We start from the raw sequence: 16,244 nt of genomic DNA, 5'->3' as shown, positions 1-16,244 counted from the left end.
TCAAAGTTTGGTATAGAATTAGACATGGCAAATGAGGTAGAGATTCCAGAACTTCCTTTTGCATGGCATCCAGGTTAAGCAGACAAAGGCTTTAGAATGGGATTATTTTGTATGTTTTGAAAACTCATATGAGAATGCATTTCCTCTAATGCAGCTATATAAAGGAGAGCCTAGAAGATGTCATTTTCACACAGGAAAAAGAAATACGTTAGACACAGGGAGTGAGGGAAGAGGGTGGGGCTCATTGGCAATTTTGAGAAGCCGGAGGTCATTGCCCTCCTAGACTAGAGTTATTGTTAGATGATGAGTGAATGGTATTGGACACTCTGGGTTTCTGGAATGGCAGGAACAATAACATTACTTGTGAAATAGATGCAATATCTAAATAAATATGATGGTGCTTTGTCCCACAAAGATGTATAATGGTGGCTAATAAATTTTAGCAGCCTTGGGGTAAAATAGACAAATGGTCAAATATAGTATTGATCAACGTGATCAATATTAATCAAATACGGTATTAAATAATTTTTTAATTGAGACCTGCAAGCAGAAATCTAATGTTAGCCTCTGAAGTGGAAAATAACAATCCTTTAGCTAGCTCTATTTCTAAGTCAGTTCATAGATTAACAGCTTAATAGAAGACGAACAGGGACAGTTTCCACTGAAGAAGAGCCTGGAATGCTACCTTAAATACATGTGTCTTTCCCAGTTTGGAAACAAAATAGCAGCAAAGAGCATCTGTGGATATTTCTCTGGTAACTGCACACGTTAAAGAGGAAAAGACGTTTATGTCATTCAAAATAGTTGATAAAATAACATATAGATGGAACAACAAACTTTAAATCCACCCATTTTTTGGTAAAACAGTTTATATATATATATATATATATGTGTGTGTGTGTGTGTGTGTGTGTGTGTGTGTGTGTGTATTACTACGAGGAAAGAAAGCTAATGTATATTCTCTTTTTGAGATTCTTTTGTGTTAGACACAGAAACAAGTGCAATCGGCGCTTGGGAGCTTCGGTTCATGTATAATTCACTCACCTTCATACTAATTTAAAGAGACAGTCATTGTTTTTACCTTTGTCCACCTTAATACCTTTGACATCTTTACATTCTTTCAAATGAATACTTTTGACATCTTTATATTCTTTCAAATGTAAAGAATATCTTTACTCTCAAAACCAACATATCCAGTTTGTTCATTTTTATAATTGTCCCTTCTTTTTTCTTGTTTGAAATATATTCCCTTTTCCTACTCTGTGAATTCCATACATTTATTTTAAGATTTAGTTCTACGTGCCCCATTACCATATTGTGTTATAAATGTTTGTTGTTTTCCATTAGGCGTATATAAAACTTAGCATGGAGCTTGACTAGGGTGACATTTTTCCCTCCCCATGACACAAACACGGTGGCTGACCTTGTGGGTAAGGGCCACAGGACATTGGTTAAGACTCAAGCCTTTGTCTTTGTTATAATCCAAACCCTCAAGTTTCCAGAATTAAGTTCCCAGTCTAATTATCAACTGCAGTGCATATAATAAAATAAGCTCTACTCTGGTCTAGCTGGAAATTCCTCACCTGGCTTGTATTTAAGCCCTGGATTTACCCAGGCTGATGGGCGAGAGGAAAACCTCCATCCCGGTCCTTCCCACATTAGCCACCACTGATTCAGTCACACACAAGCCCATTTGTTCTCCTCGCACTTCGTAGTTCCAGGCTTTCCTAAATTTACATCATAATTTCTACTCTGTACTGCTCTTCCTATTCTGGCCAATACTAGACTTGAAGCTCAAGAATGCATTTGAAGCCTGCCTACCATCATGGTCAGTTTGGGAATTTTTACCACACTGTGACTGGTCCTGGTGTATGCGAATTTATAGACGTCTCATTCAGGTTTCATTAACAAACATTCACACATTGCTTCACTGAATCTAACCCAATTTGTATAAAACATCATCACATTTACTTCAAACAAAATACAGCTTGATGAAAAAACAATGATATATCTCTTTCTTAACAAAAAGAAAAACATGTCTCCTTTTATTTGTTTTCTATGTGTTTTCCAGTGCATCCCGGTTGATGAAATTGTCATCATATTACAGCATGTCTCTATGACACGTGTGACATTTGGTCAGTAGTTCTCATTTTAATCAAATGAGGACATGCTAGCAAGTTGATGATTCAATTATGGGATCTGAAACTGTAAGCTTCGCCCAGGTACGCTGTTATTGGTTTGGTTTTTTTTTTCCCCATATGGTTAACAATAGTCCTTTACATCTGTGGATTTTAGCTTTCTCTAGGATTTAAGGCATTACAATGTATTTAAACAACATGCCAAAATTAAAAATGTAATAGGTCCTGGAAGTTTCCAAATGGTGCCATCAAATATAAAGATGCTATCAAGCTGAAATATGCCCTTGGGTAAAACTGCCCACTCTTTTGTAAATCCAAATGTATTTGGTTTTGTACTGGAAATTTTCTGCTGAATACATTATTGGCAATAGGAAAAATTAATCAAGCCAAAAGATTGTTATAGCATCTCAGCTGCATCCTTCAACTTTGAAGTATTTAATATTCCTATTGTTTGTGTATGTGTGTGTGTGTACGTGTGTGTATGTGTATGTGTGTGTGTGTGCATACGCATTTTCCTACTGAAGCTGCCAATAATTTTTTTTTCTTGATTCTGTTGAAATATATTACTTTCTAGGTGTTAATCAATGAGGTGTATTATGCAGATTACGTTTTTCCTGTGAAATGTATTCAGATTATGGGCAGGTTCTAGAGGTTGCTATCATAAATATGACAGTTATAAAACATAGTCAATATACTTCTAAGATTCTAAATATATTGTTCTACCTTTATTGAACTTATAAAAATAAAAATATATGGCAATAAAAGTTAATTTAAGAACATATTTAAATAATGTACAATGTAACGTTGCTAATGATAAAAATGACACTTTATCACAGTGGATGTCCTAGCTAAAACCAGAACAGATTCTCAGCAAAATAACTTAATATTTTAGTAAAAACTGACTTCCAATCTAATATTACTTAAATGCTGTTATAGTATTCAGTTGTTTGACAGCATTTTAGAATATATTTTATTATCTCAATAGCATTGGAGAGACAAGAAATATTCTTAGCTCTAGTTCCAAACTTCAGTAAAAAGTCATTACTCTTGTCTTCTGTGATAGGAAGTTGCATTCTGAGAAAACAAATGATCACAAGTATTTCTTCTAATATCTCTTAATATCTTGATTGTACTGGTAGTCAAACATAAGGTCAGTCTCTAAAGCTTACACTTCTGTGGAGGAAGTCATCCTTTGATTTTGAAGAATTAAATAAAAAAGAGCTATTTGAAGGACAGTAACAAAAATCAAGAGTATGCCGTAATTTTAATAACCTAAATGAATATGCCAGGAATAAAGTCATGCCAACAATTAATATTTTATTGAAACATGAAGTACTATGAATATTGCTCCTAGACACTAGTGGGTTATATACTTTTGACAGGGTCCTCTTTTGAGACATTAATTTCTTTCTAGGTGTCTCAACATAGGAATCTTAAAAGAATGGGAAGTTAAATTTCCTGTCCACCTCACCTCCACTTTCAGGAGTACAGAGCACTCTTTTCCAAAGGATGTTAATGATATATTGTTTTTCAGGGGGAAAAAAGGGAAGACTTGAATTGACTGTAGAGGTGAAGTGCAGGAGGCTGGTTCTTGGAGGTGAAGATTGGTTATAAATTCCAGAATTGCAGAGAGGAGAAGGCTGGCAGGATAGAGAAAAGATGGAGGTATAGGTCTCAATCCTCATGTAACATCATGGACTTTATATGATTCTGAGGGTTTAATGTATAGATATTTAGGGCCTGCAGAATTCATCAGTCACTGTGGCTTTGAGAAAGGCAGGTGAGTTTCTGCTTACCATATTTAACATTGAAAGATGCTTTCTACTTTTATTCCTCTTTTCTTTTTCCCCTTAATTTTATTAAATTTTAAAATGTAGGTATAAGACGTATATGTCACAGATCCACAGTCTATTCCAGTTCAAGCTTTTAGTTAGAATACTAAAATCCCCAGTCTTACAATTTACCAAGTGGTTTGTTGAAATATCAAATTAAACAAATAAGTTGATGGTGTTTTAGGAAAGTTTAATATATGCACCAGGCATTTTGGCAAGATTGTGGTCACTCTAAGTACAACCAAATTTCAACTGCCTGGAAACTCTTGTTTTTGAAATATAGACATAGATAGCTTTGTCTCTGCTTGCTGGGATTACTCATTCAAAATAATGATTTAAAAATGAGACACAGGAGAACATCCCTTGTCCATCCTGATGAGAGTGGCAGCATGTGATGAGCAATTATTTGTGTTATAAAAGATATTATTGGCAAAGCTCTCAAGTGATTAAATCTTGTACTCAAGATCTGCATTACCTTGTCCAAGGTGATATTGCATCTAGATAGAAGGGTAATATAGTTAGTACTTTTCCTGGTCTCATAGACTTTTCTAAGCCTGGTTCTCCAGGTTTCAGTGAGCTTCTGTGAGCTCTTTCCTATACTTCATTGATATTCAACTTAAACAAGATAGAGTAAGCTTTTGTCTTGAAAGGGCACACATTGGATTGATGAACTATTTGAGCCTGGTGTAAATGACAGCAGTGTTGAGGAAGCTTTCAAAATGGAAGTTTTCATAGAATGTGTCAGGTTTGATAATTGCTAAATCTTCTTTAGAGATGTTTTGATAACTTCCATATCCACATGCAGAATAAGTTTTCTTGAATGTATTAAGACTGTCTAGGTCACTTGTCCTTTTGTTTTTCTTTCATTGGTTTTATAGGAAAATGTAAGATTTTCCTTGTAAACTGTGTAAAGGTGTGCCTTAGTGTTATACAGAAGGAAGGAAGAATGCCAAGCTACACAATTTCCCAGAGAAACATAACACATGTGAAGTTGCTTGATCAGTGTCAGAAATTTTATACAATCTAAGAAACTTAGAATAAGAGATCATAAACCAAAAATTACAGCCTCTGTTTCTGCAGAGCATTGAAACCATGTGAATGCCAACAATTTTCTTGTAAGGATCATATCATCTACCATTTTTTGAGGCATGCTATATAAATCCAGAAACAAAATACATGCCATCCTCAGTCAATCAGATCATCTTGAGATGGTTTTTAAATCATACACAAGAAAAGTAGCTAATGATGTAGTAAGAGTGTAAGACTCCACTGACAGAACTTTCTTCAGTGACCCTGAGATTGAATGTAGGCATGTGTCTTCCTGATCTTCCTTTTATTAGAGGCTTCAAAAATATTTTGTCAAATCTATCCAGATTTGGACAGAAAAAAAGAAAAACAAATATGATCTAACACTTCTAATAAATACATAACACAAAACTTTTCAAAATAGCTGCTCAGATAGGAAAACCTAATATACGAATAGGTATTTGAGATACAAACCAATATGTCTATACACTAGAGAAGTATTTTGATGGATGTGGTGTTTCTTTCCAAATCCTGCTTCCCAAAGTAGGAGTGGAAGCCCCTGCTGAAACAAAATGATCACATCTAACTCTATAATTTCAGCCTCTCTAATCTTCATCCACTGCACCTGGTTCATTGTCTCCATTTACTCGACCCATTTCCACAGGCTAGAGTTACAGCCTTCACTGGCTGCTGGCCAAAAACAAACAAAGCAAAGAATAAGTGAGTCTTTGCATCCATGCCTCCCCAACACAACACCAGACAGGAAAAAAAAAAAAAAAAAAGCTTGCAATCATTACAGCATTTTTAAATAAAAGCATGCCACTATCAATATCTTAATTTTAAAAATATTATTTAATTGTGATTTTTAAGAGTACCTTTGAAAAGAGTTACTTTTGGATCCTGTGGTGGAATTTCACTTGCCACTGGTTTAACTGATTGTCTACATTCTGCATTTTCAATCTTGTGAATAGATATGCGTGGGTTTTGCTGTAGTAAGCATTATTGCTGAAGTGTTTTGAGTACATGCTAGGAATTTTACACATATTTTAGACAAAGGGGCTGCATCTGTGGAAATTTATATATGGAGTGTTAGGTATAACTGTACATATGCAAACTTGTTTAGAAAATATGCAAATCTCTTGTTGTTATTAATACTAGCACCTGTCCAAACCATGTGTTATTAACTCATAGAGAGAAAATGTATGTATTTGTTGTAATGTAGAGATTTGCTAACATGAATATTTCTAACAATTCATTTTTACATTTTTCTGGGAGCTTCATTTTTGGCTCCCAATCTGAGAGAATAAAAACAAACTGTACTACGGTTCTAAAAGTAGATTTCTAAGCAAATATGTTTTGATAAATGTTGAAAAGTAATCAAGAACAAAATATATTTTTGTGTGCAAAATACAATTTGAGGTTTTAATGCTTCTCATTCAACTGATTATTATAGATATTTTTGGTCTTCAAACTCATTGTATTGTGTAAAGCACCCTTTCCTGAGCAAAAGCTGTAGTTTACACATTAACAACCCAGCTACAGAAAAAAGTAAATGAGCTAAATGACAGATGTGATAAGGAAGAAGGGAAGGTGAATGTCTTTCTAACCAGGGGATTGGGAAAAATTCACATGCCAGTAGACAATGTAGCCAAATCTTAAAATATAGGCAAGTATATGACATGGGAAAACTGTGCCCGCCTGCTGCAAATTTTATGGAAACAGTCTTAGTTTAGACAATAGTGATAGTTTATTAGGCTACAGTTATAATTTTGTTATATTTTTCAGTCCCATTAGTAGTTAATAGTAAAGATCATTGTATGTAAAATCGGTTAAAAAAATTAGTGGAGACAAAAACTGACAGCGTCCAATGGGCTCTATTTTCAAGCCTGTGCAATGGAATGGTTGTGTGCAGTGAGTTTATTGATCCAGGTCATGAGCCTTTCAGTCTCTGCTTTGTGGTAAGGTCCTACTGGAGAGAACAAGCCGGGCCTGCCCGGGGTTTCTTGCTCCTTTGGCTAAGGCAGACACAGGCCCTGAGGCGCCAGCATTTGGTGTGGTCGGTGTTCTGGAATTTTGGCCATTTTAATAGGTGTATACTAGAATCTCACTATTTTTTTTTTGTAATTCTAAAACTATGCAATAATTTGTTTACTTAATCTTTAATTAAATTTTATAACATTTTTCTATATCTCAGTTGCAATAAACAGTAGTGTGGTAAGAAAAGAATATTTAATCTTTGTCGGTATGAATCTCAGTGAAAAACATTCGAACATTTCCAAGTTACTTAGAAACACACTTGAGTCATACACAAAATTTCCAACTCTATGAGTTCAGAGGCATATAATCTGTATTTATATAATTTTTATGAATATTTATATGTAATATATTCTTTGTTGTTGTTGCTTCAATTTGCAATTCCCTCAAGGCATACGATGTGGAACATTTTTTCACAAGCTGATTTGTTCTCTATATATCTTTTTTTAATTGAGATGTTTGTCTTTGCCTCATTTTTAGTCAATTTGTTGTTATTGTTGATTTTTAAGAGTTCTTTGTATATTTCGGATAATGATCCTTTATTCAAGGTGTATTTTGCAAAATTTTCTCAGTCTGTTGCTTGCCTTTTCACACTTTAACAGAGTCTTTCACAGAACAGAGGCTGTGTTTGTTTTATTTTAATGAAGTTCAGCTTATCAATTCTTTCTTTCATGCTTGTTGCCTTTGGTGTTGTATATATAAAGACATCTCCAAAACTAAGGTAATCAAGACTTTCTCCTGTGTCTTCTTCCAGGAGTTTTATGGTTTTGCAATTTGCATTTAGGTCTGTGATCCATTTTGAGTTAATTCTTGTGATGGATATAAGGTCTGTGTCTAGATTCATTTTTTTGCACACAGATGTCCAGTTGTTCCAGTCCCATTTGTGAAAAAGGTTACTTTGCTCCATTGCATTGCCTTCACTTCTTTGTCATAAGTGGACTATATTTATATGGATTATTTTTTGGCTCTCTGGTCTGTTCCATTGATCTATTTGTGTATTCTTTCACTAACACTCCACTGTTTTGCTTACAGTAGCTTTATGCTGTGTGTTAAAAGTCGGGGAGTATCAGTCCTCAGGCTCCATTAAACTTAACCACCTTATAGTTAAATTAACCACTTTTAAAATGGAAGTCAGTGTGGCAGTAAATTAAGCAGGATGGTGAAAGGGTTAAATGAAGGCTCTGGTCTCAGACAGTTTAGGATTGAATACCAGCTCTGCTCCTTACTAGTCCCGTGATGTTAGACATAGGCAATCCCCTTTGCTTGTTTAAAACTCAGTTTCCTCATCTTTAAAATGGGAATATTGGAGGGTGAATCTCATTGCATTGTGAAATTAAGTAAAATTTTGCATCTGCAGTGTTATGCAAGGTGCATCTCAAGTAAGGTGAGCTATATCATTATTCTCGGTGGCAGCAGATTTATTATTGATGAAGCATTGTCAGCCAACTCTGGACTCCAATTCTTGTTCTGGGGATTATGTAGCTACAAAGGGTATTGTGAGTATGGAACCTAAAAACACCTAGCAAAGCCCCAGCACAAGGAAGCCCTAAGAAAATGTTAGGGAATTGGATAATTGGAAATCAGTCTCTCTGATAGTCAATTTCCTTTTCTGTAAAAAGCGTGATATTTAATACCTGCCTTTCAGTGTTCTTGCCAAAATAAAATCAGATTATACATTTAATTGCCTGCAGTAGTTTAAGGACTGAACAAATTACGTCATCATTATTATATTATCGAGACATATTTTGACTACAGAGCTTGAAGTTTATTGTTCGCCACAGTCCAAACTATGTCATTTGAAAAAAAATAGCATGTTGCATTTTTTTGGCTGTTTTAATTTAATGCACTGATTTGTTTGCTTGAATGAAAGCTAGCTCAAAAGTCCAAAATAAAAATGAGGGAAAAGGAGACCTGCTCTGATTGAAGCAGTGGGAAATGAAGATTTCCTCTTACTGAACCCATTGCCCCTCCCATCAACGTGCCCTTGAAGTGTCTCTGTGCAAAACCAATGATCTAGTCCAACCTTCTCATTTCACATAGAAAAGCTGAAAAGTGAATTTACTCCAACAAAGCTGCAGAGAAAGTTAAAGGCAGAACAGGAATAAAATCAAAGATCGGAGATCTCTGGTCCTTGCTTTTCCTAGTAAAAGGCGTGAGCACCACCCTGGGCTTGACAGTGACATCATGATGTATGGGTTGTATCACAGGTTCCCGGGAGGCAGGGACAGTGGAATTTATTCTGCAGTTGCAAGTGCTTTGGGCACTTACTACGTAGTTTGCTGCTCCATTCAGTTCTCTCGCGGTTGAAATTTATTGACTGACAGTCGTTTGGTTGTATTTTGTAAAATAAAATTTTAATTCGTATGTTGAATTATTATTAGGCTATTCTGCAAAGTTGGCGAAGATTAAATGTTTCATAGATCAGCATTCTAAATGGCCATGCCACAGAGCCAAAATTATGAAATGCACTTTCCTATTTTTTAGTCTACGTGAATATGATTTAAAATACCTTCTCCTTTTAAAAAAATACCATAAACAATAGTTTCAAAGAGTTTTCAGTGACAAAATGTTGACACTAAAAATATTTTTGCAATTGTAATAAAGTGACAAAGCACTGATCGATCATTCAAAGAAAATGGCAGTACCATTCTGGTTAGCACAATCTATTATTTACTGTTAAATTAAAAATATATTTCAAAAGTAAACTATTATTATCAAATTGATAGCTGAAAAATGGTAAAAAAATTATCTTCATTATTTGGGGGGTTTTTTGGTCTTCAGAAATGAAATGTAATGATGTATTTTAAAATGCTCTAGTTAATAAAAATTTGGAGTAAGTGTGCTAAACTGAGTAGGGTTGAATGTGGGTTCCTCTAAAATGTTGCTAAAACAACTTGATGAGTTATCGCTTACCGTAGCAAGGGAAATAACCATCTCCATAAAGTTTTAGTGAAAAAAAATTCAGGATATTTATGAGATTTTGAAGTCTGCTTTAGGATGCCACTCTTCGCAGGGGCTTTGTTGGAATTCCACAGGATCATAATGTAATAGCTTAGGATTGGTGGATGCAGTAAGTAGGTGAGACATTTGAGACAAGTGGGGCATCAGAGTTTTGGGGTGTAAGCTGTCCTTTGATACTTCCTACTGAAGAGTTTCTGCATCTTTCAGGTAGTTCCTAAGATAAATAATAAAATTATTTGCCACTTTTATTTTCCTAGGCAAAGCACTCCCAGAATATTAAAGCCATGATGATGAAGAGAATGAATTGTAAAGTCATATTAATGAAAACAGTAAGCTGTGTAGATTTAGACATTTGGGTTTTCAGAGGATTCACATGTCAGAAAGATAAGAGTGAAAAAAATAAAATCAGAAATTGTGTACGCTTTCAAACTGCAAAAATATAAGGATTTTATTTCCCTCCACAAAATTAACCCGTATATATGTTTTCAAAAGCGTTCCCACGTCTGTTGCAAACTTCTAATGGATTGTCTGAAAATGTGTGCTCTGAAACCTCAAAGATTCTTCTCCAGTGTCATTCTCACTGCGTCAAAGAGTTAACGACATTTTCACAGACAATTTACACCTTGTTCCTTGAAGTACCTACCCCAGGGTGCCTTTGCCTCCAGCTGAAGGTACCAGATAAAGAGTCTGCAGAGAAATTTGCCCTTAATCTTAGTAGCTGCTCCATTGCCTGCACAAATTCCGTATCTAATCTTTTCCTCTCTTCAATTCATTCTTTCATTCATTCAACAAATAACTGCCGGGTTCCTGGTATGGACAAGACAATATAGCAGCGATGGGGACCAAGACGAGAGAGGAAATCACAGTCCTGAGCTTCATTTCCTTCTGCTTGGGAAAAAAAATCAGTGAACAGTTAGCATTGTAATCACCCTGAGGGATGAAGGAAGACACAGGCTGGGGTCCAAACAAACATAGAATAAGAAAAGCAAACCTAGTGTGGCCAGGAATGGTTTAGGAAAGATTTTTTGAAAAAGTGAAGTTTAAGCATGAACTTCCTTATGAGTACGATTTAGCCAGGCAAAATGGCAGTGGGAGGGAGAAGACAGAATGTTGGGCACAGAAAAAGCATTCATTTATTCATTAATTGAACAAGCATGCATTTCACTCTTTGTAGAGTAGACACTTTTCCAGGCATTGTAAATATAGTATTAAAAGGGGAATAGAAACAAACAAACAAAAGAAATGGGAGAGTTATATTCACACAATAGACAGAAAAGAACATAGTGTAGTGTGGCTATGGACTTGAAAACATACATAGGGCTCGTGTTAAGAAACAAAATGGGATGAAAATTTGCAGAGTTAGATGAGGTTAGAGTAGCCAGGACCCTTGTCTAAGCTGTGTCAAGGAATTTAGACTTTTCTTAAAGATACTGAAAACCGCAGAATTTTAAGCTTACAAAGAGTTTCATGCTTTCTCTTAAGAAAAAAAAAAATGCAGCCCTAGATACACATAAGAATTTTAAAACTGCCTTCCAAGACTGCCTTACATGTGTACTATGCATGAGGAATTAAATAAATTGAGAGTGAATGGTAAGAATCAGGTCATTGTCAGCTAAAAAAGTTCAGATAAATAAGAAATAAAGAATGGAATATATGCTATGGAACTGGACTAAAGCCTGAGACATCAGTATGAACTCATGATTATGTATATATGTGTATATATACACATATATATTTAAACACATAATATCACACACAGAGAAACAGTTACAGCTATCTGAGTACACATTGGTTAGAACATGTATATTCTCTAGTTCTGTCTGTTGAGAGGGCCTAGAAATAAGGATACCTCAGCAGAAAGGATTACACTCAGCACTCAGATTTTAGTTCCAAACAATATTCTCTAATAAAAAAAATAATATTCTTTGGATTAATAACTGATTTTAGAGTTCACACAGGGAAAATGCAAACTAAGCCTGGAGCATCCTGTAATACCATTAAGAATGTTCTAAAAAGAATTAGTAAGACATGTCAACAGGACATAAGGGCCAAACTAAAAAATACTCCCAAAGACCAAATTTTGCACAATTTGAGCAACAATATAAACATAATTGTGGATTATAATCCTACATAAAAATAGTACTATGTAAGTCCATACTGATATAAACAAATGATTAAGTAAACCAGTAAATGTGGAAGACATAAATTTTCTTACAGAAGATTTCCAAAAATATAAATATATATATAGTCCTTCTAATAATTAGGGCTTAGATCCCCACTACAACCCCATACCCATGACAGGGCACTAGACTTAGTGACTAGCTTTCAAAATACAGAATAGGAAAAGGGAAAAATAGTAATCCTATGGTAGAGAAACCTGGCGATTACTGCCCTAAACATAAGTGATGAAGGTGAACGTTATCATCTTCCTCCTGATATGATGTGATGACAAGGACATTAGTCTGTGGCACTCTTTTCAAAACTTCATAACCTGATTCTAATTATGAGGAAATAAATAAATATATATACAGACAGAGAGAGAGAGAGAGAGGGAGGGAGAGAGACAGACAGACAGGAAAGCAGGCAGTCAGGCAGATCCAGCTTGGGAGTATTTTCCTAGAGACTACCTTGCTAGGACTCCTCAAGATTGTCAAAGTGATGAACAACAAGGAAAGACTGAAAACCTATCCCAGACCAGCAGGGTCAGGGAAGAGAGGAGGACTAAATAAAATATAGTGCTGATACTCCAGCCTGAATATTTGTGTCCTGCCAAAATTCACATGTTGAAACCTAACTCTCAAGGTGATGGTGGTGGGGCCTTTGGGAGGTGATCAGGTCATGAGGGCAGAGCTCTCATGAATGAGATTAGTGTCCATATAAAGTCACCCCAGAGAGAGCGATGGCCCCCTTTCACCATGTAGGGGCACAACCAGAAGACAGCCATCTATGAACCAGGAAACAGACCCTCACCAGACACCGGATCTGCTGGCACTTGAATCTCAGACTCCCCATCCTCTAAAACTGTGAGAAGTGAAAGTTGGTTAATCTTCCCCAGTCTATGGTGTTTTTGTTACAACAGCCCAAACAGACTAAAACACCTAGACTATATCAAGGGACAGAAAAAGACCATTAACAGAAAAAGTGATGAAATCCACTGGAGTTTAGTTCACACCAATACATCAATGTCAGTTTCTTAGTTTTGACAAATATACCAGAGTAAAGTAAGATGTTAACAATGGGAGAAACTAGGTAGGAGCTTTACAGAAACTCTTCGTGTTTTTGCAGTTTTCCTGCTAATCCAAAAATTATTTCAAAATAAAAAGTTTAAATATAAATAAATAAAAGGCAGCCTCTTACCTGTCAAGGCCGGCAGGACACTACCCCCCAGCCAAGGTCATGCCTTTCCTCAGCTACTGAGTGTCCACCGAGAGGTCTTCAAACACTACAAGTTAATTATGTTTTAACAGATATTGGCTCTGAAAATGTTACTTGGATTTTTCTTTTCTCAAGTGAGCCAGAAAACACTTCAGAAATGATTTGTGTTGGCTTGTTTGTTTTTTTTTTTATCTGTTTAGAATAACTGCCACAAAAAAGAAATAATTTCAAAAAATAAATGAAAGCAAGCATGTTCTCAAAAAACTATTAAAGGACAGAGAGAATATTATATTTGACAAGTCGACACTAAACATCTTATTTTTGTGTAAATCGCTGCAGATGTCAGCAATAAACATTATTAGAGAGTGGGAAGAATTAGTTTTTAGCATGAAAAATATTCAAACTTACTTCTTCCTTGGTGACTTTTAAGATGCAGTTATTTTTGGAATGTTTTTAACAACAACAGGGCCATAACTACACAGCATGACTATGTGCAAGTCCCTTCTGACTTGTTTCTAACGGATTTTTTTCTTTCTTTCCTTCTTTTTTTTTTTTCACTGAGACCTACATGACACTGCTCTAATGGTTCAGTAATGAGCCAGCCGAGAGCCTGTTCAATTGCACAGAATAGTGATTTCCAGAGGTCACTCCTGATTGGTCAGAAGCAGGAGAGAGAGACTATACTGTCAAGTTTTTTGCACCCTTTTATTAAGCTCTTCCTGAGCATGAAGTATCCACAAACTCTTTCTGCTTTAGAGTTTTGCATGGCTGTAGACTCATTATGACCAAAGCCTACCCCAAGAACCTACCTTACTTTCTAATTTCCATATACATTTGCAATGCACCCAATTTTCTAAGCTTTTAGAATGGTGATCTCTTGATTCTTGAATTTATTTTAGTCCACCCATGTAATTAGTGGGTAGTCCTTAGTGACTCTGATTTGGAGTTATTTCTTCATATTTCATTTTCCATAACCATGCCTGATGCTACAGTGGTTTTCCTGGGGATCTCACGCCCAGACAGTTCATTTCACAAGCCCTGAATCTCTCTATCTCGGACTCTCACTTTTCTCTCCCTACCATATTCTGATAAAACTGTGTTTAACTCTCTTTCATAATCACCCCAGGAAAAACCTTTTCTCAAGGAAGGCTGGTGGCCAGCACAGTGCCCATCATTCATTAAAATCAGAATTTTTGTTTCCTTTGACTTTTTGGTAAAATAAAATGCAGCATTAAAAATAGAAACCAATTAACCAAAAATCTAATCTTTAGGAAAAAACATATTTATTTATTTTTTTCATGCTATTATTCCCTCCTTAGCCTGTACATGTCCTTCTGTTTGTTAGAGGTGTGTTCCTAGAGTCCTTCGTTAGACCTTTCCCAAGACTGTTCCAGAATCATGTAATATTTCATTTTCAGATCGTGTATATTATCTTTATGCCTTTTTCAGTTTATACTGTTACATTTTATTTTGTCTCTTCAATGAAGAGAAGGCTTTGCAGATCTATAATGTCCCAACTCATCACCAAACATAGTTCAGTGGATGTAGGAAAAAGGAACAAAATTTTAATTGCTTGAAACTCAGTTATTACATATTTCATGTCCTTGACTTTTAGAAGCACGACCACCTCATATTAGAAATATGCTGATGTGGCTGTGTCTTTCAGATCTATATCTATACCTATTTCTAGATCTATATCTATCTATTCATTTTATAATGTGTACAAATATAGCACATAATTAGAAAACTAGAAATTTTCACAGTTACCCACAATTTTACTATCCAGAGATCCTTTATGGAACATGAAGAATCTGTCCCATGCCTCTCTTCCAGGATCTGCCCAGCTTTGCTGGAAAGCTTTGGTGTTCTTTGGTTTGTTATCCATCTCCCCAGTCTCTGCCTGTATCTTCTCATGGTGTCCTCCCTGTGCACATGTCTATGTCCGAATTTTCCATTTTTTATAAGGACACCACTTATATTGGATTAGGATCTACCATGCTAATGACCTCATCTTAACTTGATAATCTATAAAGACCTTATTTCCTAATAACATCATTCACAGGTACTGGGGTTTAGGATAACAACATCTTTTGGGGTGACAAAATTCAACCCATAACAGGTATCTTATCCTGAATAAGTGTCTCATTGGTGACTCATAGGTGAAGACCAGTCTTCACTGAAGTCCCAAGCAGAGCTGATTACTGTGATGTTAGCAAGGCATCAGGGATTTCTTAAGGACCATCAAACAGAAGAATTCCATGATTCTGTTTGTAAGAGATAGAACTCAGCTCATGTCTTAAACCCACACAGTCAACAGATCCACATGAAAGTGTTGTTTCTTAAGTGAACACTGAATTATAGTTTAGGGTTAAAATCTCTCCCATCCCTTCCTATCTTTAATCCACTCAGGCACAGAAAAGGCATTCACAATAAGAACAAAAATTATATGCAGAGTAAGGACTGGTAATTAAGAAGAATTGGATCTTAAAGACTCCCCTCAATAGTCAGACTTGTTTGTGAGTAACCGTGGTGATATGAAAAAAGGAAGTATTGCCTTAGATAATTTCAGTTTCCATGTACTTTATTTACTTCAATCTTCCCCTGCCATATAGCTGGTTGGCTTCATCTACAACTGGGACTTGGCTGAAAAGTTTTTATCCACAATCACCCAAAGGATAATATAATTTCAGAATTGTAATCAGAGTTCATGAGACTCAATTTATTTCTACTGGATAATGACTAAGGGCCAGGGAACAACTGAACATGATACTTAGAATCAGAAATTGAAATGCTGGAAGTGACAATGTCCCGGGGACTCGTCAGCCACTTTACTTCAAGATGAGAATCCTGCAATTAAGAGGCCAGCAGTTACTGGGCT

Source organism: Camelus bactrianus, chromosome 2, assembly GCF_048773025.1.
Source record: "Camelus bactrianus isolate YW-2024 breed Bactrian camel chromosome 2, ASM4877302v1, whole genome shotgun sequence".
Taxonomy (NCBI): domain Eukaryota; kingdom Metazoa; phylum Chordata; class Mammalia; order Artiodactyla; family Camelidae; genus Camelus; species Camelus bactrianus.
This window is presented reverse-complemented; position numbering follows the sequence as displayed.